General features: G+C 47.8%; 1 pseudogene; it reads right to left on the minus strand.

Moving 5' to 3' along the window:
- Window positions 1-1,051: 1,051 nt before the first annotated feature.
- On the minus strand, window positions 1,052-21,058 carry LOC146756639 (uncharacterized; annotated as a pseudogene).
- Window positions 21,059-21,511: the final 453 nt, after the last annotated feature.

Raw genomic sequence — 21,511 nt, forward strand, 5'->3', positions numbered from 1 at the left:
AACATTTAAGCACTGGGAGAAGAATCTGGCAGAAGCCACTTGGTTGGTCAATACTAGAGGATCTGTCAATCGTGATGGTCCTAGTCAATCTAGCCCCCTACACACTGTAGAAGGAGATAAGGTCCCTGTTATACATGTAAAGAACATGTTGGGAAAAGCTGTTTGGGTCCTTCCAGCTTCTGGAAAGGGCAAACCTATCCGTGGAACTGTCTTTGCCCAGGGACCTGGGTGCACTTGGTGGGTAATGCAGAAGGATGGGGATGTTCAATGTGTGCCACAAGGGAATTTGATGCTGGGGGAGTGCAGTCAATAATTTTATGTATCTATATATATATATATATGTTTGCATGTGTAGTGTATTTTAGTTATTATAGTTGTACATTTAGTTATGTTACATGCAATTCTACTATTTAGCTATCATAATTTTACATACGTGTATATATATGTATATATATGTATATATTAACCATGATGTAATAATGTAGAATAAGGGGTGGAATGTCATGGTTTTGTAATTTTGTAATTTTGCTATCAGTATTCCACATCATAACATCATGTCAAGTATGGATACTTCTGTTGAATGTGCAGTCCACAGAAGAAGACTACATATCCCAGAGAACAACAGGAGTAACAATAAGTCACGGGACCAGGACTCTATATAATCTCGTTCCCAGGCTGGAGTGCCCTCCTTCTTCTCTCGAACTTCTCGGAGAGTGGGAAGCGTTCCAGCCGTGTCGCCTAGAGTTCACAGTAGGCCTCTCGGTTTTCGGAGACTCTCTCTCTCTCTGTTTCGTTCAATTTTGTTAGCCTTAATTATATTATATTGTGTTATCTTGTATTTCGATATCATATTTAGTAAAATAAGTTTTTCCTCCTTAGATTGTCGCTGTTTTATCCCACTCCCCTTTTCCCCCTCCTTTCCGGGCCCCGGGGGGGGGTGTGGGGTGGCTTCCCCTGTCACGGGCATAGGTAAATCTAAGTAACCCGTGACAGTATTCCACATCAGAACATCATGTGGAGCACAGAGAAGAACTACACATCCCAGAGGACCTCAGTTTCAATAAGACTGTATTATATTGTGTAATCTTACATCCCAACATCATAGTTAGTAAGGTAAGTCTCCACCTTAGATTGTTGCTGCTGCTCTGTTTGTTTCCCTGAGCCCAGCTCCCGTCTCCCTACCCCTTTTTCCTTCCCATTAATGGGGGGCGGGGAGCCCATAGGCCTGCTAACCCCAGTCACGGACATAGATTGATCTAGATAACATAATGACACACTCCTGTGTGGATGCTCTGATGCAGCATCAGTTCAGAACTCCCTTTGAAGCTCTTACCACACTCAGGACACTTTCAGGGTATTTCTTTTGTGTGGATGTGCTGGTGGCGCTTCAAATCAGAACTCCTTTTGAAGCTATTCCCACACTCAGTACATTTAAATGGTCTCTCTCCCATGTGGATAAACTGATGGGAAGAGAAGCTGGAACTCCATTTGAAGCTTTTCCCACACTCAATACATTTAAAGGGTTTGTCTCCCGAGTGGACATTCTGGTGCAGTTTCAATTTAGAACTGCTTATGAAGGCCTTCCCACACTCAGTGCACTGAAAGGGTTTTACTCCTGTATGGATGCGCTGGTGGCACTTCAGTTCAGAATTGCTTTTGAAGCTCTTCCCACACTCAGGGCACGTATAGGGTTTCTCTCCCGTATGGATGCGCTGGTGGCACTTCAAAAAAGAACTGCTGGCGAAGCTCTTCCCACACTCAGTGCACTTAGACAGTTTCACTCCTGTGTGGATGCGCTGGTGGCGCTTCAAATCATAACTCCCTTTGAAACTCTTCCCACACTTAGGACATATAAAGGGTCTCTCTCCCATGTGGACGCGCTGATGGGAAGAGAAGCTGGAACTCCATTTGAAGCCTTTCCCACACTCAGGGCACTTAAATGGTTTGTCTCCTGAGTGGACATTCTGGTGCAATTTCAATACAGAACTGCTTTTGAAGCTCTTCCTACACTCAGGACACTGAAAGGGTTTCAGTCCTGTGTGGATGCGTTGATGGCACTTCAAAACAGAACTGATTTTGAAGCTCTTCCCACACTCAAAGCACTTATATAGTCTCACTCCTGTGTGGGTGCGCAGGTGGAGCGTCAATTCAGAGCTGCTCCTGAAGCTGTTACCACACTCAGTGCACTTAAATGGTCTCTCTCCTGTGTGGATGCGATGGTGTTGGGAGAACTTGGAACTGCTTTTGAAGCTCTTCCCGCACATAGAACACTTATATGGTTTCTCTCCTGTGTGGATGCGCAGGTGCATCTTCAATTCATAGCTGCTTCTAAAGCTCTTCCCACACTCAGTACACTTAAATGGTCTCTCTCCTGTGTGGACGCGATAGTGGTAGATGAGGCTGGAACTGTTTTTGAAGCTCTTCCCACACTCAAGGCATTTATATGGTCGCTCTCCTGTGTGGACACGTTGGTGTCTTTTGAGTTTAGAACTACATTTAAAGCTCTTCCCACACTCAGGGCACTTGTACATTCTCTCTCTTCTGTGGATACACTGGTGGGAAGTGAGGCTCCCACTGTCCGTGAAATTCTTTCCACAATCAGAGCACTCGGAGGCTCTCTCTCCTGTGTACATGCACTGATGGCCAGTGGGGTGGACTCTCCTTTTCATGCTCTCTGCAGAATCACAGAACTCGTAATGCCTCTTTGCTGAGTGCATGCACTGGTGGTTAGTGATGCTGGAATCTGTTTTAAAGCTTTTCTCACACTCAGTGCACGGATTCTGCTTTTTCATCTGGCACGCATCCTTGCTCCTGGTTTCCTCAGGCTGCTTTGGACCTATGGTGAAGTCCACTGGGTTCCTCAATGTCATTCCCAGACGCTTTCCCAGGGGCTTCTTGATGTGCTCACCCGGCCCATGCTGCAGGCCTTCATGGGCATCCCTTCTGATTTCTTCCGCAGAGATGTGACCCCACTGTCTATCTGCTACACAACTTCTCTGCAGAACCTCCTTTGCATTTTTGATCCCATCAGCTGCTGGATGACAGACAAAATGCAGCAATAGCACACGGTGCCCAACATAAAACACAGGCAGAGAAGGCTCTTACAGCCCCAACATTCCCCTTCCCTCCACCATCTCACCTGGGATGAGGTCTCCTGGCATGGCCTCAGGGCTACGCACATCTGGGATCCAGGGGTCTTCCCTACTTTCAAGCAGGGAGATCACCACGGGCTTGGGGCCTGGAAATGGAGCTTCAGGGAGAGAAACAGGGAACAAGAGAGCATTTCCATCATGCTGGCACAGTGCCTGTTCAACAGTTCCACTCTGTCTCCCTCCGCATGGACAAACCACCCCTTGGGCCTGAATGTTGGAGCAAAGAATGATTTGACATCTGAACATTATGAAGGGATATTTTTCTTATATGTTGAACAGGTCATCAGCACCACTGTGTCCCTCCCCAAGGAGAAACCACCATTTGGGCCTGAATGACACCACGCCTACAGCTTCCCTTGGAGCAAAGAATGCTTTGACATCTCTGAACATTGTGAAGGGATATTTTTTCTTTCAAATTAACTTTAAAACAGATTATTTTCTTACAATCTACCAGAGGTCAAGGCATCAAAATGTTGATGGCAATTGCATGTAAAATCCTCAATTTCATAGCAGTATTCAGGGAGTCATCTGTGAGCTGGAGCTGGTGGCACCATGCAACACTCAACACAAGGGCTGGTTTTCTACCTCCTGGCTGATGCCTCCTTGCCAGCACTGACTCTGCAGCTTTGATCACAGTGCCGTGCATACTAATCCCTTCTGAAACTCATGCTTCTCAGTATCTCCTTTCTTGCTGGCACTGTGGTGTTAGTCAATATGTAGCTGCATGACAATTATTCAAGGCCCAGCTTGCAGAGGCTCATTCTGCACAGTTAAAGGTGCCCTAACAAGGAGGAAAGGCAGACAAGCTCTCACCCAGCGAGGCCACGCACTGGTACGTCTCCAGCATCACGTCCCGGTAGAGCGCTCGCTGCGCAGGGTCCAGCAGCGCCCACTCCTCCCTGCTGAAATACACGGCCACCTCCTCAAAGCTCACGGGCTCCTGCAAGCAAAGAGGCTCCCTGCTGGGAACAGCCAAGGCCCAGGCAAACAGTGCACACAGGACAGAACCTCCCATCTCAGCTTCTTCCCTGTCCCCTGCACACACACGCTGGCTGAGAGCACCTCCCTCTTCCCCTGCATTCACATCCCTGGCCCTTTGGCCTCTCCTGCCTGCTTCCCCAGCCCCTACCTCAGCTAGATGTGTTGCAGACATTTGCTGCTCTCCTGCAGGCTGGGATGATCACGGCTGGAAGGCAGAAGTTGAACTGGAGCCTGCAGGGAGAAGAGAAATGGCAGGGGAGCTGTGAGGGAATGCAGCAGTCCCAGTCCCAGCTCAGCCCTTCTGCAGGGCGCTGCCTGGGCTTACAGAGGAAGACAATGAGCTGCAGTACAGGAAACAGCCTAGCTCAAAGAGATAAACTGCCACAAAGCTGTTTCATACTGGGAGGCTGATGCAACTGGTAGCAGACACTTAGTTCAACAGCTGAGACTGAGCTGGGGACTTAACGATAAAAGCAAGGCAAGGAGGCAGCCATCTTATCCCAAAACAGGGAGCAGCACAAGTGCCCCTCCAGCTCTGCTGCACAGCAGCAGGCTGCACTACAGGACCTGCCTTCAAACAGGGCTCTCTGCAGCTCACACCTGCACAGAGATCCCTTGCAGCTTGACGTCAAGACTCCTCCTCAGTACAGATCTTCTCTAAGGCACCTGTGGTTACTTTGGAGCTTTAATGTGCTCTATAAGGCTCTGCCTTAGTGGGACCGTTTGATTCCTTCCACACAAAGCCTTGAGCAAGTTTGGGACTAGGAGAGGATCCAGCCACATCCTAGCTCCTTACCTCTGTGGTCTGAAGACATGAGAAAGAAAGGGGAAGTACTCTGAGCCTCGTGACTCAATGGGATGGCCTCCTGTAGCTGTGCGTGTAACCCTACCCTCTATGCAGTAAATAACCAAGTGTATCCAGTCACCTCAGAAGGGGAGTTTTATTGGAGGTCTGAGTGGAGAAGAAAGTTGAGGACATACAACAAGGACAGGCTGTGCTGACTGGGGGATCTTTTGACTGACTGCAAGCACGTCTAAATGGGACGGCTACCCAGGAAAGAGCTGCAAAAATACTGTTAGAAAATGGTATGGCCATCCAACCATCCAGCAGGAGGTGCAGAAAAGCACCTGGTTCATGGAAGAACACTGTGAATGCAGCCCCCAACACACAAACACAGCAAGCCTCAGCGCAGATGGCAGCTGCCAGCAGAGCAGCCTGCTAGAGCACTGCCTCTACAGATCTGTGAGAGGAACACCTGGTGGCAAATGGATTAAATCCTCTGGCAGATGTCTGTACATCCTCTCAGGAGTGGAAGTAGCCTTGGGCTTGCTGAAATCAACCAAGCCCTCATAAAAGGGTTGGGAAAAGTACTTTGTGAAGGAAAATGATGTAGTTCTCAAAACCACCTGCTGCTGATGTTACCTAAAAGTGATGAGGGCTCACATTCCTTGTGTAAGGAAGTGCAAAATGGCGAGGAGTCAACTGGATTTTACACACTTCTCAAATAAACGGGATGGCTTACTTAAACACAGAAACAAATCAATAAAACATCCAAAAAACTCCTGAAAAGAGAGAGTATCTGACAGCACTGCAGCCAAACCAGCCTGTGACGGTCACTACCACAACCAGACAATGCTGTGCTGGGAATTTTAACCGAACCAGGAAGGCAACTGACCAAATAGTAGCAGTGCTAAACAGAATAATTATGGCATCGTGGACTTATTCCTCTTTGTGATGCCAAAGACAATGCACAACACACCAGGAAACACTCCAGCAATAACAGATGAAAGGCCATAAAACTGCAGTACACCGACTGCGCTCATTAGCAGGGAACGCTCTCAGCAGCGCCTGCCCTTTGCAGAAGGCACCTGGGCTGTGCTTTACTGACCTGCTGCTGCTCGGCCGTGTTCTCAGCGCGTGCTCCAGTCAGCCCACAGGCTGCCAGCTTCTCATCGTCTGTTCCAGAGCCCAGTGCCGGAGCTGCTGCAGATGCTGAACGTGCTCAGGGCCCGCAGCTGTGTGCTCAAGGCATCTGCAGCTGCCGGGACAGCCTGAACAAAAGCCTTGCCAGGGCTTTGCACAACCCCAGCTGAGGCATCAGGCAAGCGCTCAGCAAACAAAAGGTAACGCCATTTCAAGGGTCGCCAGAGGCACGTGTTGCCCGCAGGGTCCCCGAAGAGAAGCTGGGAACTGCCGGGGAGGAGGAGCAGGGGGAGTGCAAATTTCCACTTGGAGGCTTCACATTAAGGCACTCCAAAGGAGGCATCGGGGGGTTTAAAGCTTCCGTCAATCCACGCGTGCACAGCTGCAGAGCGAGGCCGTCTCGTGTCTCCCGTGGCCCAGAGGAAGAACTGCAGCCCCAGCTGCGCTGTGTTACAGAGATCCAACCGGGCAGCAGAGCACGCTGACCTCCTCTGCTCCCTTCCTCACTGTCCCAGCTCCCAGCCCGTTCCCGTGCCCCTCGGAGCCCAGACCGGGCTGCATGAACTGCCGCCCTGGTTGCAGCCCGTCTGGGCCAGCAAACCTGCTGCGCTGAGCGGGAGCTGGAGCCGGGACCAGGGTCCCGCCTGGGGTACGGCAGTGCGGGTTCCGCCCCGTCCGGGGCCGCTCCCCGCTCCTCTCCCGGTGCTGCTGGCAGGGGGCAGGAAGCGTGCGCTCCTCTGCACGAGCCACGAAGGGCACCTACCTTGGGTGTGGAGCAGGCTGCTCCCAGCTCTGGTGCAGGTAGCCAGGCTCCTCGGAGTCGCGTAGAGCAGAGGATGCCCTCAGCCCGGAGCTGGCCGCAGGACGGCCTTGGTGCACCTCCTGCCCCAGCGTTGCTGCCCGGATGGCTTCCAGACAGGCTCTCGCCTCTTCCGCACAGGCTCAGGAAGGCAGGAATTCCCACAACGAGCACGCCCCGAGCCGGCTGCCAGGCGCTCGGCAGTTACAGAGCTCGTTCTGCATCCGGGGGAGGGGTGTAGGGGAGGACGGTGAGAGGAAGGGAGGAATGGGGGCTGTGTTTTGTTACGCTAATGAAGCATCGCTTTCTGCCGGCTCTCTTTGCTTCCTTCGGTGGGGACATTCGCACACCCTTGTGGTCAGGCATCCCTCCCTTGCTGTCCTGGCGTTCCTGTTACTCCTAACCCCCACGAGTATGTCCCAGCAAGATGTAATCTCAGGTACAGCACCAGAGGACATTGTATGTTGAACACAACTCTTGCAATGGAACCGAGCTGTGGGTTGCAGCTTTACCCAAAAGCTGCGGTAAGAATACGACTATCCCCAGATCCTTGTCTAAGGGTCCTAATAAGTCTTCTGTGAAGCAATACTATGGAGTTCTGTGTGGGTTTTTGGTCTGTATGGTTGTCTGTTATAGATTCCCGTGTCAAAACCGTGTCAAAACCATCAAATCTTGTGATTTAAATAAAGGGATAGCTTTATTCAATTAAGGAAGGTGGTAAAGTGAGCAAAACAGAGCTGGGTGCTGAGGGGAGTCTGTACTCCGCCAGGGTGGCAATTTGAACAAAGGTTCTGCATTTGTACAGTTGTTATCTCTTTTATATATTCCAGTCATTCTTGTGGCTGTGCAGGTTATTGCTGCGGTCGTAGAGTGTTGTGGGGGTGAAAGTCAGCAGTCTTTTCCGTTATTCTTTGGTTATTTTCTAGCAGCTTATGTGCCCTGGCAATATGTAGTTTGCAGTGCTTGCTGCTTCTTAGTTTCCCTGCTTTACAACACGATTTACATTTTACAACACTGTTTACATTCCAGGACTCCTGAGAAAGCACCACTGAGTTTCATTTGACTAACAAACTTAACCCTTACCTATCACAATCTCCCTTTTTCTATTTAATCCTGATTTTGTTCATTAAATCGTTTTACTGCTTCTTTAGCCCTTTGGAGGGTAGATTCATCCTCTTCCTTGCTACTGATACGTTCATATTCTTTTCTTACTAACATTAAATAGGCTGTTTCTAACCGACCCTTAACAATAGCAATAAGTGTATTGAACAGAAATGGTCCAAGAGTTAGTCTCAGGATTAATAAAATAAGAGGTCCCGCTAAAGTGGACAGCAAGGTAGTCAGCCAGGGAGAACAGTCAAACATTGATTCATACCAGCTTTGTTGCATCTCTCTCCTTTCTCCATTTTTCTAGTCCCTCTCGTAGTTTGGTCACTGTTTCTCTTACAACCCAAGTTTGGCAGCTTATACACAGCACTCCTCTCAAAGTGCGGTACACATCCCCCTCCCGCTGTAAAAAGATAAAGTCTAATGTATTGGGGTTGACCCTACGTACCCAGTGCAATACATTCCAAATTGCCACAGATACCAACTGACTGCCATACATTTTGTGGGAATCAAGTGTTGTTTCTGCATTTAGAACAAGATACTAGTATTTCGTTTAAAGCTCTCAGCATCTAAGTGAAGCAATTTGTAGTTATTAAAAATTAGATTAAAGTCATACGTACAAAGACTGCAGCTCATTTCTGCCCAGCCATCTGAAATAGAACTACTGATTTTCGGTGCTGGACAAACAAGACCTGAGTAATAAAGGATCCAAAGAGGAGAAGTTAAAATAATTAACTGTATAACTGTATAAACTAACACAATGTGTATATATATATATATATAAGTCGTGATATACCTATACAAAAGTATAATTGAGGGTATGTGGAATTGTAACTGAGGGTACAAATAGTGGAATAGTGTTCAAAGGAAAATGGGTTAAGGAGAAAGTGAGTTTATCTGCGCTGGTATGAGAGATTCTGTAGATATTCAAGACCCATCTGGGCGCCTACCTGTGCAACATGGTATAGGGAACTTGCTTTGACAGGGGGTTTGGACTCGATGATCTCTAGAGGTCCCTTCCAACACCTACAATTCTGTGATTCTGTGAGAGTAATCCCCCTTCATTGTTCCCTCCCCCAGCAGGAACTTTTAAAGTGTGAGAGAGCCAGGGAAAGAGACTGCTGCTGTAAACAGGGAAGGGGGAGGTGGAGAGGACGGGGCAATGGAAGTGAGAATAGCCATCATGTGCAGAGATCTAGGAAACCTGAAATCCCAGTGTTAGCACTGGACACCTCTGGAGAGAAGGAGGCGAAAGTGAAATAGGATGTTAGTAGCTTATGTAATGATGAGAGTTTGGAAAATAAGAAAGTTTGGGACAGACACAGGCAGAAGAAAGAAGGACTGGCAAGGTATAAAAGGAATGTCAGGACGGAAGAGTGGTGAATGATATGAAAACTAACCAAAACAAAACTGATTGACGTACATATAGAAAAGGAACTGGGAATAAGAACAGCTCTTACTGTTGTGGTGTTAGAATAAGGCAGTAGGACCCAGACATCCCCTCATGGAGAGGCGAGGGGGGATGGGGTCTTGAACAGCCCAGGGTGGGCTCCTCCCCACTGGAAGGAAAGCAGTGTGCAAACTGCAATGGGAAATTGCATCGAGGAAAGCAGGATAAAGAGGTTCATTTTCTGGTGGATATTGATGCTTCTCAGAAGTTATTGCCCAACAAGAAAAGGTTTCCTTTTTTGGACTAATTAAATATAAGCTAAGAAAACAAGTAGGAATACAGAAATTCTTGTACCTGCCAGGTTACTCTGGCAAGAAATTGAATAAAACTGGAGCTAAGAGTGCGACGATATTGACTGATTAAAAACTGTAACTCTGGCTTTAACACAAAGTGGGCAAAACATTGTGTCATGGTTTTGTAATGTTGCTGTCAATATTCCACATCATAACATTATGTGCAGTGTGGATCATTAGAAGCTTCATACTCCTGTTTTGTGGAATAACAACGTTCCGAATACTCATCTCTCAGAAGAAAACTACATATCCCAGAGGACTTCATGGCCAGAGATAAGTCACACGCAGAGGACATATTTATAATCTTGCTCCCAGGCTGGAGCTCTCTTTTTTGGGCTGGGGGCCCTACGGGGCAGCAGCCCTCTGTCATTACCAAAGGTAAATCTAGGTAACCTGTGACAGATTTTGGTGGAGATGGCGGGCATAAGCTGCTGCTGTTTAGCTTTTAGAACAAATCTCTCTTTGCTCTCAGAGAGCTTTGTTAGGGGAGTGATATCTTTTCATAGCTGCTCACTGAGAGTGTGACCTTGAAAGTCCAGGCAAACTGTCAACATTCAGGAGTAGCTGTAAACTCTGAGCATTGCTGTCTTGCTTTTGTAAAGAAAACAAAGGGATTTCTTTCTCTCCCAGAGCACAGCTAGCTAGCTCTGACTTTTACAGCACCTGCCAGCTACTGCCAGCTATGAGTCTGCTCTTTATTTTAGGAGCACTGCATAGGGGATTCAAAGCCATCATGTTCTTTGGAACTTATTGGCCCCTTCTTAATTTTTGGATTTCTTGTTATAGAATATATGCATTATACAACCAAGTAAGGGCATTGATGGAGACACCTGCCTGCTACTTCTATGCAATGTGGTATGATGTGAATTTTGACACTTGCATCCCAGATGAAATAGTTAATTTTACAATGACTAATTTCACAATTGCTAATTTCACAGCAGCTAATTTTACAAACACCACGATGTTCAATCCGGTTTAGGCTGCCTTATCAGATTGCCGCACAGTTTTTGAAAACCGAGTTAGTGTTCATACTCGTGTTCATACTCATGTTCACGTCATGCGTCATGTTCACGTTCTATGCGGAAGTCCCCTCCAAAACCAGAAAATGCTGACTGGCAAGGAATATGGAAAGGTTTAGGAAAAATCTTAGAAGCGTGGGGACCGGCAATGTCATGGGATTTCACTCTTGAACACCTGAGGGACCCTGAGAAATTGAGTATTTGAGTCAGAGATCTAAGGAGGTAAACCATACTTGGGGTTTGGTTTATGCTTACTGTACTCTGTATAATACTACCCAAGAGAGAGAGTGTTTCCTATCTGAGGTTCAAGCCTCAAAAAAAAAATAAACCCCAAGTCAACTCTGATCAGTCACAGAAGGCACCAGTAACAATATCAGTTGCCCCTGTGGAAGGAAGAAATGGAAACAGGTGTCCTTGTGTCTAGGATGAGAAGAAGGAGAAGCAGAGGAGGAGGCAGCAGAAGATCCAGGTAGGGGGTCTGGATTGGCACTGAGAAATGCAAAAAAACAAAACAAAACAAAACAAAAAAAAACTAAGAGGCACGAAGAAGAGAGTGATGAGGAGGAAATCTCTATTACCATTCATCAACCTCTGAAGATGGATGAATTCCAAGGCTCAAGAAAGGAGTTTACATGGCATCAAAATGAAGGTCTCTTGCCTTATCGATTCGCTGCTGGGACAACGGGGCCAACAGCCTGTCTCTAGCTGGTAATGAATCTCACCAACTAGGAAGCATTGCCAGAGACCCAGCTATTGACAGAGAGATTAGCAGATGTTTGGATGGAGCTGGCACCCTCTGGACTGTTAACAGCCGTGAGGGAAATGTAACCCTTCAAGGATGCTTTGAAGCCTCAGACTATTAAGTGGGATACCATCGAAAAAGGTATCCAGTACCTGAGGGAAATGACCGTGGTGGAAATGTTGTATGACCCTGATCCACAAGACCGTGATCCTGAGAGAGTGAGGACCAAGCCTAGCATGTGGCAGAAACTCACAAGTACAGCACCAGAAAGATATGCACACACACTGGCAACGACATTTGGAAGATCTGAGGAACAAGAGAGAAGACCCCGAGTTTTTGAACTGATTATGACACTTCAAAACTATGAAGAGCAGCTCCCCCCAGTACGCACCACAGTTTCTGCCATCTCACGAGTAGAAGACTGATAGATGAAATGCACAAGAAACTGTTTCCATCGACTAATTGTGTTGGTCGAGTAGTAGTATCAGAAACGACTGATGAAGGTCAGTCTCCATACGGGTCACCAGGTCTAGTGAAGGACCTGATCAAAATATTCCAATCCTACTCCTCACCTGTATCATCAAAAGTTTCAGCTATTAGACGCGTGTGCTTTCCAGCTCGAGCAAGGAACAACAGTAAGATTGCACAGCGTGTTTCCATGTGGTGCTACCTACGGGACCACAGAGAAGACACGAGGAAGTGGCACGACCAGCCTACTCCTGTACTACGAGCACGGGTGAGAGAACTACAAAACAGACCAACCACCAGTGGAGTTGCTCCATTCATCACAGGTAACCAATAGAAGAGCCCTGCCCTCAGTCTTGGCGGGGAGAGGGATAATAAGAGTTTATTGGACTGTGTGGATTAAATGGTCTGGCACATCAGAACCACAGAAATATAAGGCACTGGTGGATACTGGTGCACAGTGCACTCCAATGCCCTCGAGTCATGAAGGGACAGAATCAATCCATATTTCTGGAGTGATTGGGGGCTCTCAAGAACTGACTGTGTTGGAGGCCGAAATAAGCCTCACTGGAAATGACTGGCAAAAGCATCCTATTGTGACTGGCCCGGGGACTCCATGTATACTTGGTATTGATTACCTCAGAAGGGGGCATATAAGGTTCCGAAGGGGTATTGATGGGCCTTTGGAATAGCTGCTGTAGATATGGACATTAAGCAGCTGTCTGTTTTGCCTGACCTGTCAGAGGACCCATCTGTTGTGGGGCTGCTACAAGTAAAAGAGCAGCAGGTACCAATTGCTACAAAGACAGTGCACAGACAGCAGTACCACACTAACAGGGATTCCTTGCTCCCCATTCATGATTTGACTCGCCAGCTGGAGAATCAGGGAGTGATCAGCAAAACTCACTCACCATTGCCACCATTGACATTGCTAATGCCTTCTTCTCCATTCCTTTGGCTGCAGAATGTCGTCTGTTGGGGAACTAAGCTGTCTTTGCAAGGATTTATGAGTGCATACAGTAGTTCTGAGTAGATGGAGTGTTCTAGAATAGCTGAGTAAGGCCTGCAGATTAAGAGTTAGTGGGTGGGGGGTTTAGTTAGGTGTGTGTAGAGGCTCTCTCGCGTGCATCGGGCTTTGTGTAGAGGGTGTACGTGTCTGCACAGGATTTAGGATGGTATATAAGGAGTGTGACGCAGCAAAAAAATGAGAGAAGACATCATGGCATCCATGTTTGTGTCTCTCCCCCGGAAAGTCAAGGTCCTGGGATAAGTCAGGTTAATTTGCAGATACGTCAGTAGGCCACAGTTTGCCTTCACCTGGAGGGGCATTCAGTATACTTGGAACCGTTTGCCCCAGGGGTGCATACACAGCCCAACCATTTGCCATAGGTTGGTCCAAACTGTACTGGAAGAGGGTGGTGCTCCTGAACACCTGAAGTACATTAATGACATTGTTGTGAGGGGCGATACAGCTGATGACGTTTTCACAAAAGGAGAGCAAATAATCCAAATTCTTTTACAAGCTATTAAGCAAAGCAAAAGGCCTGCCCAGGAAATTCAGTTCCTAGGTATAAAGTAGCACGATGGACATAGTCACATCCCAACTGATGTGATCGAAAAACTCACTGCCATGTCTACATCAACTAGCAAGAATGAGACACAGTCTTTCCTGGGTGTAGTAGGCTTTTGGAGGATGCACCTTCCAAACTACAGCCCTACACTTTTATCAGGTAACACAGAAGAAGATTAGTTTTGGATAGGGCCCTGAACAGCAGAAGGCTTTTGAGCAGATTAAACAAGAGGTACCCTGTGCCGTGGCCGTGGGGCCAGTACGGATGGGACAGGATGTAAAGAACATCCTCTACACTGCTGCTGGAGAGAAAGGTCCCACTCGAAGTTTGTGGCAAAGAGCCTCAGGAGAGACCTGAGGCTGACCCCTGGGATTTTGGAGTTGAGCATACAAGGAGTCCGAAGAGTGCTACACTCCAACTGAGAAGGAGATCTTAGCTGTGTATGAGGGGATTCAGGCTGCTTCCGAAGTAGTTGGTACTGAAACACAGCTCCTTCTGGCACCTCGACTGTCAGTGCTGAACTGGATGTACAAAGGAGAGGTTCCGTCCACCCATCGTGCTACTGATGCCACCTGGAGCAAGTGGATTGTGCTGATTACACAACGAGCTCAGATGGCGAACCTCAGCCTTCCAGGGATCCTAGAGGTGATCATGGACTGGCCTGAAGGTAAAAAGTTTGGAACATCAGCAGCAGAAGAGGTGTCATAGTATCATAGTATCATAGTCTCGTGCGGGTTGGAAGGGACCTTAGAGATCATCGAGTCCAACCCCCCAGGATTCGAGCCTCCTGTGTAGCAGAGCGGCACTTCTACCACTTGCGCCACAGGGGGGATTCACGTGCTAAAGAGGCCCCACCATACAACGAGCTTCCAGAAAATGAAAAGAAATATGCCCTGTTCTCTGATGGATCATGTCACATTGTAGGGAAGCATCGCAAATGGAGCCCCACACAACAGGTTGCAGAGGCTACTGAAGGTAAAGGAGAATCAAGTCAGTTTGCAGAGGTAAAGGCTGTCCAGCTGGCCTTAGATGTTGTTGAATGGGAGAGGTGGCCAATGCTTTATCTTTATACTGACTCATGGATGGTGGCAAATGCCTCATGGGGGTGCTTACAGCAGTGGGAAAAAAGTAACTGGCAACGGAGGGGTAAACCTATCTGGGCTGCTGGACTGTGGAAAGACATTGAAACCCGAAGGTACGGTTGTAAAGGTGTGTCATGTGGATGCACACGTGCCCAAGAGTCGGGCTACTGAAGGACAACAGAACAACCATCAGGCAGATTGAGCTGCCAGAATTGAGGTTTGTCAAATTGACTTGGACTGGCAGAATAAGGGTGAGTTATTTCTAGCTCGATGGGCTCATGAGACCTCGGGCCATCAGGGAAGAGATGTGACATATAAGTGGGCCGGAGACCGAGGGGTGGACTTAACTATGGACACTATTGCGCAGGTTACTCATGACTGTGAAACACGTGCCGTAATTAAACAAGCCAAGAGGTGAAACTTCTCTGTGGGCAAGGAAAATGGCAGAAGGTTAAATACAGGGAGGAGTGGCAGGTTGATTATATCACCTTGCCACCATCTCACAATTGAATAGTGAAAAAAGACCGCATAGTAGATGAAAAGGGAACACTTTGCTACAGAAAGGGAAAGGGGGACTCACTAAGGCAAAGGGTAGTTACAGATAGATAGTTTATGTTACGGGGGGGCAGAGAGGGGGAATTGCAGACACTAATTTTGAGAAAACAAGGAGATGAAGGCCATGAAGAGGAGGGTGGAAGAGCCCCAGAACAGTGTGGTGATTAGATGTCCACAGAGCAAGCTGGAATGAGTTTGGGGGTGCCCCTCCCGCAGGGTCGAAAGTTTACAGCGAGGAAGATGATGAGCCTTCATCCCACAACCACCCCCACAACTCAGTACACATACGCAAGGGGGGAGGGACTGCATGCTAATGGGGTCTCATGAATATAATTAATATGTATCCAAATTCCTGCAAACTATTGATTATGTATTAGTTCAGCCTATATCTGTTGCACATTTTGTCCTAACGGTGTGCAAGTAAGGTGAAGCTATCCCCCATGCACCAGGGTGTATGCGCATCACTCATTAAACATACCTGCTTTATAACTGCTTCGTGGTTATGGAGTTGGATTACGCAAGTCACAATGGCAAGTATTATGTGCTTACCATGGTGAAAGCGAACACTGGGTGGCTTGACACATACACAGTACCCATACTACCACCTGAAACACCGCACTGAATCTTGAGAAGCAAGTCCTATGGTGACATGGCACCCAAGAAAGATATGAATCTGAAAATGAGACACAATTCAAACATTTCCTTATAAAAACTGTGGGTTTATCATATCCCCTACAGTGACCAGCTTCTGGTAAAATTGAACAATGGGTTGTTGAAAGCTATGTTGAAAGCAATAGATGGTGGAACACTGAAGCACTGGGAGAAGCATTGGGCAGAAGCCACTTGGTTGGTCAGTATGAGAAGATCTGTCAATCATGAGGGTCCTAGCCAATCCAGCCCCCTGCACAATGTAGAGAGAGATAAGATCCCTGTAGTACATGTAAAGAACATGTTGGGAAAAGCTGTTTGGGTCCTTCCAGCCTCTGGAAAGGGCAAACCACTTGGTGAAATATTTTTTGCCCAGGGACCTGGGAGCACTTGGTGGGTGATGCAGAAAGATGGGCATGTTCAATATGTACCACAAAGGAATTTGATGTTTGGGCAGTGCAGTCAGTAATTCTATGTATATATATGTAAATAGACCTGTGTGTGTCATACATTTTAATTTTTGTTTATTTATATGTATTTTAAGCATATTATAGCGATGTAGAATAAGAGATGGAATGGCATGGTTTGGTAATATTTTTTCTATTGGTATTTCTCATCATATCATCATGTGGAGCACAGAGAAGAACTACACATCCCAGAGGACCTCAGTTTCAATTAGACTGTATTATATTGTGTAATCTTGCATCCCAACATCATAGTTAGTAAGGTAAGTCTTCCTCCTTAGATTGTTGCTGCTGCTCTGTTTGTTTCCCTGAGCCCAGCTCCCATCTCCCTACCCCCTTTCCCTTCCCATTTTTGGGGGGCAGGGAGCCCAAAAGACTGCTAACCGCCTGTCACGGACATAGTTTGATCTAGATAACACTGTGACACTCTCCTGTATGGATGCTTCAATTCAGAACTCCCTTCGAAGCTCTTCCCACACTCAGGACACTTTCAGGGTCTCTCTTTCGTGTGGATGCACTGATGGCACTTCAAAGCACGCCTCGTGGCAAAGGTCTTCCCACACTCAGAGCACTTATATGGTCTCACTCCTGTGTGGATGCGCTGGTGCACCTTCAATTCAGAGCTCCTTTTGAAGCTCTTCCCACACACAGGACACGTATAGGGTTTCTCTCCTGTATGGATGCGCTGGTGGAGCTTCAAATCATAGCTGCTTTTGAAGCCCTTCCCACACTCAGTGCACTTAAATGGCCTCTCTCCTGTGTGAATGCACTGGTGGTAAATCAAAACAGAACTGCTTTTGAAGCTCATCCCATACTCAGAGCATTTATATGGTCTCTCTCCTGTGTGGATGTGCTGGTGCCATTTCAATTCATAGCTGCTTTTGAAGCTCTTCCATATTCAGTGCACTTAAATGGACTCTCTCCTGTGTGGATGCGACGGTGGCGAGTGAGTTTGGAACTCCTTTTGAAGCTCTTCCCACACTCAGTGCACTTAAATGGTCTCTCTCCTGTGTGGACATGATGGTGGTTGGTGAGGTCGGAACTCCTTTTGAAGCTCTTCCCACATTCAGTGCACTTAAATGGTCTCTCTCCTGTGTGGATGCGCTGGTGCGATTTCAATTCATAGCTGCTTTTGAAGCTCTTCCCACATTCAGTGCACTTAAATGGTCTCTCTTCTGTGTGGATGCGCTGGTGTGATTTCAATTCATAGCTGCTTTTGAAGCTCTTCCCACATTCAGTGCACTTAAATGGTTTCTCTCCTCTGTGGATGCGATGGTGGTAGGCGAGTTGGGAATTATATTTGAAGCACTTCCCACACTCAGTGCACTTATATGGTCGCTCTTCTATGTGGACAAGTTGGTGCCTTTTGAGTTTATAACTATCTTTGAAGTTCTTCCCACACTCAGCACACTTGTACATTCTCTCTCTTCTGTGGATACACTGGTGGGAAGTGAGGTTCCCAGTGTCCGTGAAATTCTTTCCACAATCAGAGCACTCGGAGGCTCTCTCTCCTGTGTACATGCACTGCTGGCCAGTGGGGTGGACTCTCCATTTCATGCTCTCTGCAGAATCACACAACTCGTAATGCCTCTTTGCTGAGTCCATGCACTGGCGGTTAGTGATGCTGGAATCTGTTTTAAAGCTTTTCTCACACCCAGTGCACGGATTCTGCTTTTTCATCCGGCACGCATCCTTGCTCCTGGTTTCCTCAGGCTGCTTTGGACCTATGGTGAAGTCCACTGGCTTCCTCAATGTCATTCCCAGATGCGTTCCCAGGGGCTTCTTGATGTGCTCACCCTGACCTTGCTGCAGGCCTTCATGGGCATCCCTTCTGATTTCTTCCACAGAGATGTGACCCCACTGTCTATCTGCTACACAACTTCTCTGCAGAACCTCCTTTGCATTTTTGATCCCACCAGCTGCTGGATGACAGAGAAAATGCAGCAATAGCACACGGTGCCCAAAATAAAACAAAGGCAGAGAAGGCTCTTACAGCCCCATCATTCCCCTTCCCTCCACCATCTCACCTGGGATGAGGTCTCCTGGCTTGGCCTCAGGGCTACGCACATCTGGGATCCAGGGGTCTTCCCCACTTTCAAGCAGGGAGATCACCACGGGCTTGGGGCCTGGAAATGGAGCTTCAGGGAGAGAAACAGGGAACAAGAGAGCATTTCCCTCATTCTGGCACAGTGCCTGTTCAACAGTTCACTCTGTCTCCCTCCCCAAGGAGAAACCATTTGGGCCTGAATGACACCACGCCTACAGCTTCCCTTGGAGCAAAGAATGCTTTGACGTCTCTGAACATCATGAAGGGATATTTTTTCATTCAAATTAACTTTACAACAGCTTATTTTTTTTCTTACAATCTACCAGAGGTCAAGGCATCAAAATGTTGACGGCAATTGCATGGAAAATCATAAATTCCAAAGCCGTAACCAGGGAGTCATCTGTGAGTTGGAGCTGGTGGCACCATGCAACACACAACACAAGGGCTGGTTTTCTCCCTCCTGGCTGATGCCTGCTTGCCAGCACTGACTCTGCAGCTTTGATCACAGTGCCATGCATACTAATCCCTTCTGAAACTCATGCTTCTCAGTATCTCCTTTCTTGCAGGCACTGTGTTCTTAGTCAATATGTAGCTGCATGGCCATTATCCAAGGCCCGGCTTGCAGAGGCTCATTCTGCACAGTCAAAGGTGCCCTAACAAGGAGGAAAGGCAGACAAGCTCTCACCCAGCGAGGCCACACACTGGTATGTCTCCAGCATCACATCCCGGTAGAGCTCTCGTTGCACAGGGTCCAGCAGCGCCCACTCCTCCCTGCTGAAATACACGGCCACCTCCTCAAAGCTCACGGGCTCCTGCAAGCAAAGAAGCACCTTGCTGGGAACAACCAAGGCCCAGACAAACCGCTCGCACAGGACAGAACCTCCCATCCCAGCCGCTTCTCTGTCCCCAGCACACACATGCTGCGTGAGGGCATCTCCCTCTTCCCCTGCATTCACATCCCTGGCCATTTGGCCTCTCCTGCCTGCTTCCCCAACCCCTACCTCAGCTAGATTTGTTGCAGCCATTTGCTGCTCTCCTGCAGGCTGGGATGATCACGGCTGGAAGGCAGAAGTTGAACTGGAGCCTGCAGGGAGAAGAGAAATGGCAGGGGAGCTGTGAGGGAATGCAGCAGTCCCAGTCCCAGCTCAGCCCCTCTGCAGGGCGCTGCCTGGCCTTGCAGAGGAAGACAATGAGCTGCAGCACAGGAAACAGTCTGGCTCAAAGAGATGAACCGTCACAAAGCTGTCTCAGACTGGGAGGCTGAAACAACTGGTAGCTGACACTTAGTTCAACAGCCGAGACTGAGCTGGGGACTAAAGAGAAAGCAAGGCAAGGAGGCAGCCATCTTACCCCAAATCAGGGAGCAGCCCAAGTGCCCCTCCAGCTCTGCTGCACAGCAGCAGGCTACACTGCAGGACCGCCCTCAAGCAGGGCTGTCTCTGCAGCTCACACCTGCACAGAGATACCTTGCAGCTTGACGTCAAGACTCCTTCTCAAAACAGACTTTCTGTAAGACACCTGTGGTTACTTTGGAGCTTTCTTGTGTTCTCTAAGGTTCAGCCTTAGAGGGACTGTGCAGTTATGATTCCTTCCACACAAACCCTTGAGCACGCTTGGGACTAGGAGAGGATCCAGCCACATCCTAGTGAACAGCGATGCAAGAAACAGAGGCTCTGGTGGAATTTAGAACAAAGGGGGGGCTAGAGGGAGATAGTTATATGTAGTTTGTAGGTGGGAAAAGGAATGATCTAGTTAGAATAACAAGAAATGGAGACAATGGCTCTGGGAGAGCAGGAAGGATGCAGATAAGAAGTGAGATCTCCCTGAGACACCTGGGGAGGAGAGGATTAGAAGTTTAAATATCAGAAGAGGAGTTGCATCTCCCTGATAAGATGGGCGATAACAAGAGGGGGGTCTGCATGCTAAAGAACTATTGAATATGTATCAGAATTTCGAGAACTCATTGACTATGTATTAGATGTACCTATATCTATGTCACGATTTTACAAATCGGTGTGCAAGTTTGGTTGGAGCTATCCCCCTTGCACCCGGCACTGCACAACACTGGAATAAACATACCTGCTTTATAACCCATCTCTGGATTATAGAGTTTGATTCCGCAATCACTAGCACCTTACCTCTGTGGGCTAAAGACACGAGAAAGAAATGGGAACTACTCTGAGCCTCGTGACTCGATGGGAGTGCCACCTGTAGGTGTGTGTGTATCCCTACCCTCTATGCAGTAAATAACCAAGTGTATCCAGCCACCTCCGATCCTGTTTGTCACTACTAAATCACTACAGCATATCCCTATTATATCAACAAATATAAGCCTGTTTCTCCCTTAGGAGTGTATACTGTGTTTCGATCCACCTGTGACCAATGGGGAAAGTCTGTAGGATGGCAAGAAGGGAAACAAACTGACAACAAGAGACATTAAGTGCATCCCAAACTCTTCTGTGAATGACTGCTTATTGTCTACCTTTGCTGCAGGAATGGGAAAAGGGAGTTTTATTGGAGGTCTGAGTGGTGAAGAAAGTTGAGAATATACAACAAGGACAGTCTGTGCCAACTGGGGATCTTTAGACTGACAGCAAGCACGCCTAAAGGGGATGGCTACCCAGGAAAGAGCTGCAGAAATACTGTTAGAATATGGTATGGCCATCCAACCATCCAGCAGGAGGTGCAGAAAAGCACCTGGTTCATGGAAGAACACTGAATGCAGCCCCCAACACACAAACACAGCAAGCCTCAGCGCAGATGGCAGCTGCCAGCAGAGGAGCCTGCTAGAGCACTGCCTATACAGATCCGTGAGAGGAACACCTGGTGGCAAATGGATTAAATCCTCTGGCAGATGTCTGTACATCCTCTCAGGAGTGGAAGTAGCCTTGGGCTTGCTGAAATCAACCAAGCCCTCATAAAAGGGTTGGGAAAAGTACTTTGTGAAGGAAAATGACGTAGTTCTCAAAACCACCTGCTGCTGATGTTACCTAAAAGTGATGAGGGCTCACATTCCTTGTGTAAGGAAGTGCAAAATGGCGAGGAATCAACTGGATTTTACACACTTCTCAAATAAACGGGATGGCTTACTTAAACACAGAAACAAATCAATAAAACATCCAAAAATCTCCTGAAAAGAGAGAGTATCTGACAGCACTGCAGCCAAACCAGCCTGTGATGGTCACTACCACAACCAGACAATGCTGTGCTGG

Source organism: Coturnix japonica, chromosome 26, assembly GCF_054131305.1.
Source record: "Coturnix japonica strain WE chromosome 26, WE-NBRP24, whole genome shotgun sequence".
Classification (NCBI taxonomy): domain Eukaryota; kingdom Metazoa; phylum Chordata; class Aves; order Galliformes; family Phasianidae; genus Coturnix; species Coturnix japonica.